Raw genomic sequence first — 8017 nt, forward strand, 5'->3', positions numbered from 1 at the left:
GACTGGCAAAGCAGACTGTCTCAGTTATTGTCAACCGTGTATGTCGCGGACTCAACGTTTAGGTCCAGAGTATATATAGTCACCAAAAACAAATGGACAATGAAGGTGAAGGCAAAGGAGTGAGGAGTGCTCTGGCCAGATATCTAATTCCCTAGATTGATTGATGTAAAATGTTCTTTATTACATCGTTTACATGTCTAATAAAGATTTGATGAATTTATGATGGCTCAGGTGTGAAACACTAAAATAGGGCCCCACAGCACACTGGATTCCATTTAATTGAAATATCACAACATTGGATATTGTTCAGATAAGTCACATTTAAGAACTTGCAACACTGGAGATGACTAGGACGTGTGCATTTTCTGCATATTAGGTCGCGTTGCGTTGGCGGATGGATGGAGGCGGGGGTCTTAAACGGTTGCATTGTTGTGTGTGGACACGGATAAGGTTAGGTGTTATTTACCCTGGATAATCTAATCTGTTTTAGAGTGAACGGGGACTAAATCTAAATTCTATGTTTTTGTCATGGTGTTTTTGAAACTGCAACAATTTTTTCCTCAGAATTTTCAACTAACTTGAAATGTTATGTCCTTTTTTAGAATGTGCTTGCTCTATTTTAGTACAAAGTAAAACAAAGAAAACAATATGAAGTTGTCGTAGTTGTATTTTTAAGTTAATATGCCATGATTTTACCCTGTCCGGCACACATAGGAATAGATGGTTCTCCATGCGGCCCCTGAGCTAAAATGACTTTGACACCCTTGTTATAGACATACGACTTTCCATACACACATTCCATACATCAGAATATTCAGATACCGTACTTCCTTGAATTACTGGCGGGTCAAACTCGCTTCGCAAAATAATTAGCGCATGCTTAGTATTACCGCCTGGTCAAACTCGTGACGTCACGAGTGACACTTCCCCTGTCATCATTTTCAAAATGAAGGAGGCTGATTTCAATACCGGTAATTTGAAATCGCATAAAGGGAAGAAGATTAAGAGCAATTCAGTAGGATTTAAGGTCCGAGCTTACATCACACTCACATTTTTACTGCATGCCTTTGGTAAGTGCCGGAGTGAGAAAATGTTTTAAAATAATTAGCGCATGCTTACTTTTACCGCATGTCTTTGGTAAGCGCAGGGGTGAGAAGAGGTTTTAAATTAATTAGCGCCCCGGCGGCAATTCAAGGAAATACGGTAACTTCATAAAGTTCACTATAAACGTATATCAGTGTGAGACAGCGCACTTCTGCACCACTGGCAACCACGATAATAAACACTACCAGACTTTATAATAATAATAGTGGATTTATTTTAATCATGTTTGACAAATTTACACAAAAAACATCACATGTACACAATTCAATATGTATGAAAAGGAGTTGGACCAATCAGATCTCATTTAATACAACCGCGACAACATGTCTCAACAATTGATGCTTATTTGTTCACTTCCTGTGTTTTACATGTTACCATTTTTCAACAAGGAAACAAATGTAGACATTAATTCAGAATCTAAAAATCAGATTCTCAATTCTGGTATTATAAATCTGTGAAAAAAAACAAAAAAAAACGAGGCCTGCAAGGACTCACCCTGTGAAGAAAATGCAGAGTTTAGCAGTTGACTCTCACTGTTTGCTCAAATTCTGACGCTGTAGCTTCAAGTCCAGATGAGAAGTTTCCCAAGACGTCGTTCGACCTTGCCGCCTTCAGTTCTAACAATCTGTGTACCTTTTAGAGTATGATGGCTTGTCACTCTAGGGCAGGGGTCTGAAACTGTGGGTCATGTGTAGGACCATATTTGTGGCCCTCTACTAATCTGCATGGTTTAGTGTAATTGTAACCCAATCGCCCTGGGAGGCTAATAGTTTGATATATTAGGGCAATATGGATTCCCTCTAGAAAAAACACTAAATGCAATTACAGTAGGAAGTAATTCCTGTATAAATTATGTGTGAATGTTCCAATGCTAAAGCTGAACTGAAATACTGAATGTGGATATAGGTTGAATGTAGAAATCCTTTGATTGTATGAATGGTTCTGTCCATCCATCTTCTTCCCCTTATCCAAAGTCAAGTCACGGGGGCAACAGCCAAAGCAGAGAGCCCTGCCTCTGACTTCTGCCCGGCTCACAAAGCACCCAACCTCTATGAACCCTCCTATGGGTGGTGAGCCCATTGGAAGGGGAACCCACATAGCCTCTTTGGGTTATGATCAGTTTGGAACCCACGGGGTCAGGCCCGGCCACCAGGTTCTCGCCATCGAGTCCCACCTTCAGGGCCGGATGGGCCCCGGTGAACCGTGTCCGGGAAAGGGAAAAATGTGTTCTTGTTGTTGTCTATTCAAGGAAGTCTATGAGCTGGCGTCTTCGTCTGGTCCCTCACCTACAATTTGTTAGTCATGTGAGACCCTACCAATGGCATAAAAGCCCCAGAAAACATAGGGTCATTTGGACATGCAAACTCCTCTACCACGGTGAAGTAGCTGCTCAAAGAGTGTTGCACGGATAGTTTGAATGTTAAAATGGTTTAAATCAGTGGTTCTTAACCTGGGTTCGATCGAACCCTAGGGGTTCGGTGAGTCGGGCTCAGGGGTTCGGCGGAGGTCAGAACACACCCAACTCATCGTGTAAATAAAAACTTCTCCCTACCGGCCTACTACAGATACGGCTACAGCAGAAGTCAGACTGATTTGCAGGTGTGTAATTTGTTGTGAGTTTAGACACTGTGTTGGTTTTGTTGTTTGAACAAGGTGATGTTCATGCACGGTTCATTTTCTGCACCAGTAAAAAAAACATGGTAACACTTTAATATATTTGTAGTGAGTCTTATTCTGCTTTGTGTAGTTTTTTAAGTAGGAGACACTCCACCATTCCGTCGTTTCATCATTTATTGACCACCTTTGTTGGAAACATGAAACACATACACAGGTCTCTACTTTTCTGGCGGAGTGATACCTCATCAGCAAAAGTCTGATAGAAGAGAAAATAAACAACATTCATTCATACAAAAATAATAATTTAAATTACATTAACAAAAACGTTTTATCACAAAAAAATAATAATAATACACAAATCATCATACCTGTTTTGGAAACACAAAACACGTAAACAGGTATCTACTTTTCTGGCGGAGTGATACCTGCGTAAATACCATGTGTAATTATGACCAAACATTTCAAACATTCAACGCTCTAATCCTTACTTAACAAAATTGTGCATAAAAAAATACTTAAAACAACACATCACTTATACCTACAACATTAATGTTTTAACTTTTAAAATATTATGAAAGTTTAGAAATAATATTTACACAAGAAACACAGAGCAATGAAGAACTATTACCTCATCAGCAAAAGTCCGATAGAAGAGGAAGTAATAATCCAAAAAAACCCCGCAGAGTCACTTCCTGCACCGGACATCCGGTTCTTCAAAATAAAATCAATTCTTCAAAATAAAACATAACACCCTGTCTCGTTCATAATATAGCGCAACAACATCACACTATTACATTGGGAATATATTCACCATTAATTAGTTGCTTATTAACATGCAAATTAGTAACATATTGGCTCTTAACTAGTCATTATTAAGTACTTATTAATGTCTTATTCGGCATGGGCTTATTATAACCCTAACCCGAACCCTAACCAAATAACTCTAAATGAAGTCTTTGTTACTTGGAATATGTTCCCCATACTAAAGTGTTACCAAAAACATATAACTTTGTCTTTAATTTGAAAGAAAAAGGAGGGTTCGGTGAATGCGCATATGAAACTGGTGGGGTTTGGTACCTTCAACAAGATTAAGAACCACTGGTTTGAATTTTGAAATGTTTAAGAGCTGATACTGAACTGAAAAATCTGAAGGAAATTAGAATGATTATCAAAATGATTTGAACGTTGGAATGGTTTTAATGTTAATGAGCTGACGCTGAATTAAAATGCAGGTGGAATGTAGAATGAACGTTAAAAATTGTTTCACTGTGAAATACTTCGAAATGTGTGCTCAAACGTAATAGGAGTATGGAAATGTTAAATGTATGATTTAGTAGTTATAATTAACAAATATTGTGACTCTTAGGTGTATGCCTGCAGAATTAGCTACAAAAGGGTTTAGCATGCTAACATTATAAAAGTAAACATATTCAAAATGGTCCCAAGTGATGAAATCTGTGATATTTCGCTTTAAAACTAAAATAATAGCATAAAACATTAGCATGCTAATGTTAGCATGTGCCAAGTACCAAGTTTGTGATTCTGAGGGTAATGGCAAATTAACAAAAAAATATATATATTTAAAGTTGGCCTGATAACATTAACATGCTCACATTGATGGATGGGTGGATTGTTTTGTTATGTGAATACCCCAAGACATTCACACAATATATAATGGTGCAGACACAAGTGACAAAGACACAATGAGCAACACAAAAAGCAACTTCCTGTGATAAAAGCGGGAGTGTTTCTGACGATCTCCTGTGAATACCAGTAGTGTCAAAATATACCATTTCTATATTTAAGTTAGGGTTGTCTTGATACCAATATTTTGGTGCTGGTACCAAAATGTTTTTTGATACTTTTCTAAATAAAGGGGAACACAAAAAATGGCTTTATTTTAACAAAAAAATCTTATGGTACTTTAAACACAATTGCAATCGAAGAACTAAATATAACAGTGAACATACAAGACAACTCGCAATCAAACTAAGACTCCTAATTTAGCTGCTGACATATGCAGTAACATATTGTGTTATTTATCAATCAATTATTTTGTCAACATTATTAAGGACAAGATGTCAAAATGGATTTTCAATCTACTTGTTCATTTACTGTTAATATCTGGTTATTTTCCATTTCTCATCCACCGAAATAAAAACGATCCTAAATTTGTGTTTAGTACGGTAGCATCGCTAACCCAACAAGAGACTCCTTCCAGTAGCTACACCCGCTTAGCTGATGACTTTATGCAATTCTTTAGTAAGAAAATTGAAGTCATTTAGAAAGGAGATTAAATACAATGCGTCCCAGCTACAACGGGGTTCTATTAACACTGACACGATTGTATATACGGCGGATACTGCCCTCCAAAATAGTTTCTCTTGTTTTGAGGAAATAACATTAGAGGAATTGATACAACGTGTAAATGGAATAAAACAAACAACATGTTTACTTGACCCACTTCCTGGGAAACTGATCAAGGAGCTCTTTGTATTATTAGGTCCATCAGTGCTAAATATTATAAACTTATCACTTTCCTCGGGCACTGTTCCCCTAGCATTAAAAAAAGCGGTTATTCATCCTCTTCTTAAAAGACCTAACCTCGATCCTGACCTCATGGTAAACTACCGACCGGTGTCTCACCTTCCCTTTATTTCAAAAATCCTCGAAAAAATTGTTGCGGAGCAGTTAAATGAACACTTAGCGTCTCACAATCTATGTGAAACCTTTCAATCCGGTTTCAGGGCAAATCACTCCACGGAGACAGCCCTCGCAAAAATAACTAATGATCTATTGCTAACGATGGATCTGATGCGTCATCTATGTTGCTGCTCCTGGATCTTAGCGCTTCTTTCGATACCGTCGATCATAATATTTCATTAGAACGTATCAAAACACGAATTTGTATGTCGGACTTAGCCCTGTCTTGGTTTAACTCTTATCTTACTGATAGGATGCAGTGCGCCTCCCATAACAATGTGACCTCGGACTACGTTAAGGTAACGTGTGGAGTTCACCAGGGTTCAGTCCTTGGCCCTGCACTCTTCAGCATCTACATGCTGCCGCTAGGTGACATCATACGCAAATACGGTATTAGCTTTCACTGTTATGCTGATGACACCCAACTCTACATGCCCCTAAAGCTGACCAACACGCCGGATTGTAGTCAGCTGGAGGCGTGTCTTAATGAAATTAAACAATGGATGTCCGCTAACTTTTTGCAACTCAACGCCAAAAAAACGGAAATGTTGATTATCGGCCCTGCTAGACACCGACCTCTATTTAATGATACAACTCTAACATTTGACAACCAAACAATTAAACAAGGCGACACGGTAAAGAATCTGGGTGTTATCTTTGACCCAACTCTCTCCTTTGAGTCACACATTAAAAGCGTTACTAAAACGGCCTTCATTCATCTCCGTAATATCGCTAAAATTCGCTCCATTCTGTCCACTAAAGACGCTGAGATCATTATCCATGCGTTTGTTACGTTTCGTTTCGATTACTGTAACGTATTATTTTCGGGTCTCCCCATGTCTAGCATTAAAAGATTACAGTTGGTACAAAATGCGGCTGCTAGACTTTTGACAAGAACAAGAAAGTTTGATCACATTACGCCTGTACTGGCTCACCTGCACTGGCTTCCTGTGCACTTAAGATGTGACTTTAAGGTTTTACTACTTACGTATAAAATACTACACGGTCTAGCTCCATCCTATCTTGCCGATTGTTTTGTACCATATGTCCCGGCAAGAAATCTGCGTTCAAAGGACTCCGGCTTATTAGTGATTCCCAAAGCCCAAAAAAAGTCTGCGGGCTATAGAGCGTTTTCATTTCGGGCTCCATACTGGAATGCCCTCCCGGTAAAAGTTTGAGATGCCACCTCAGTAGAAGCATTTAAGTCTCACCTTAAAACTCATTTGTATACTCTAGCCTTTAAATAGACTCCCTTTTTCGACCAGTTGATCTGCCGTTTCTTTTCTTTTTCTCCTATGTCCCACTCTCCCTTGTGGAGGGGGTCTGGTCCGATCCGGTGGCCATGTACTGCTCGCCTGTGTATCGGCTGGGGACATCTCTGCGCTGCTGATCCGCCTCCGCTTGGGATGTTTTCCTGCTGGCTCCGCTGTGAACGGGACTCTCGCTGCTGTGTTGGATCCGCTTTGGACTGGACTCTTGCGACTGTGTTGGATCCTTTATGGATTGAACTTTCACAGTATCATTTTAGACCCGCTCGACATCCATTGCTTTCCTCTTCTCCAAGGTTCTCATAGTCATCATTGTCACCGACGTCCCACTGGGTGTTAGTTTTCCTTGCCCTTATGTGGGCCTACCGAGGATGTCGTAGTGGTTTGTGCAGCCCTTTGAGACACTAGTGAGTTAGGGCTATATAAGTAAACATTGATTGATTGATTGATTGATTTCAACATGTTCTACCTACACTTCTGTTAAAATGTACTAATCACTTATTTTTCTGTTGTTTGGATGCTTTACATTAATTTTGGGTGATTCCACAGCTTTAGGTATTGATCCAATACCAAGTAGTTACAGGATAATACAATGGTCATAATATAGGTTCAAATGTGTCATGTGACGATAAAAAATATCGATGGAATCATAGTAGTCTTGACTAGATACGCTCTTCTAGTTGGTATCATTACAGTGGATGTCAGGTGTAGATCCACCCATGGCGTTTGTTTACATTGTCTTACATTGCCTCAGCTATCGTATCCTCCTACTGTGTGTAGTGAAGCACGGTTAACAATTTCTCGTCCTGCAGGGATGATACTTGTAAACAACTCACTTTATGTGTTGCCATGGAGCCAAGGAATGGTGATTTAGAATAAACTAAAACACTGCCGAATGCAGATGGACATTAGCCGCTAACTAGCTGGCCATGTTTTGAAATACCTCTTCTTGTGGGTGTTTCAGTGTTCTAGCTTCACCTTTTTTGTTAGTTTGTCAGCCAAAATGCATCCATTCTCCATTTTTCTGTCTACACACTGTGTCTACTTGTAAGTACTTTGTGATTATGCAGTGCCGAACATGCTCCTCTGCTCGTTAAACCAGCAATGTAACAGTTTAATGATGACACGCCGTCATGGCTGTAAAAAAAAACATTAATATTGCAAACCGGTACTTTTCAAATAGAGTATAGTACCGTTTTTGATTATTTAATACCGAGGATTTCATTGTGGTGTGTGTTGTGGTTTGTGCAGTCCTTTGAGACACTAGTGATTTAGGGCTATATAAATAATCATTGATTGATTGATTGATAGTACTGCGATACTAT

The 8017-nt window shown here is 39.1% G+C and overlaps 1 long non-coding RNA gene across 1 annotated transcript; it reads right to left on the reverse strand.

Moving 5' to 3' along the window:
• Positions 1-2832: 2832 nt before the first annotated feature.
• LOC133557090 (uncharacterized) lies at positions 2833-3365 on the reverse strand. Its single transcript, XR_009807688.1, has 3 exons — positions 3350-3365; positions 3090-3146; positions 2833-2977 (listed from the first exon to the last, which is right to left on the reverse strand). It is a non-coding gene; the product is annotated as an uncharacterized LOC133557090 (long non-coding RNA).
• Between the last annotated feature and the right edge of the window lie 4652 nt (positions 3366-8017).

Source organism: Nerophis ophidion, linkage group LG08 (genome assembly GCF_033978795.1).
Source record: "Nerophis ophidion isolate RoL-2023_Sa linkage group LG08, RoL_Noph_v1.0, whole genome shotgun sequence".
In the NCBI taxonomy this organism is placed as follows: domain Eukaryota; kingdom Metazoa; phylum Chordata; class Actinopteri; order Syngnathiformes; family Syngnathidae; genus Nerophis; species Nerophis ophidion.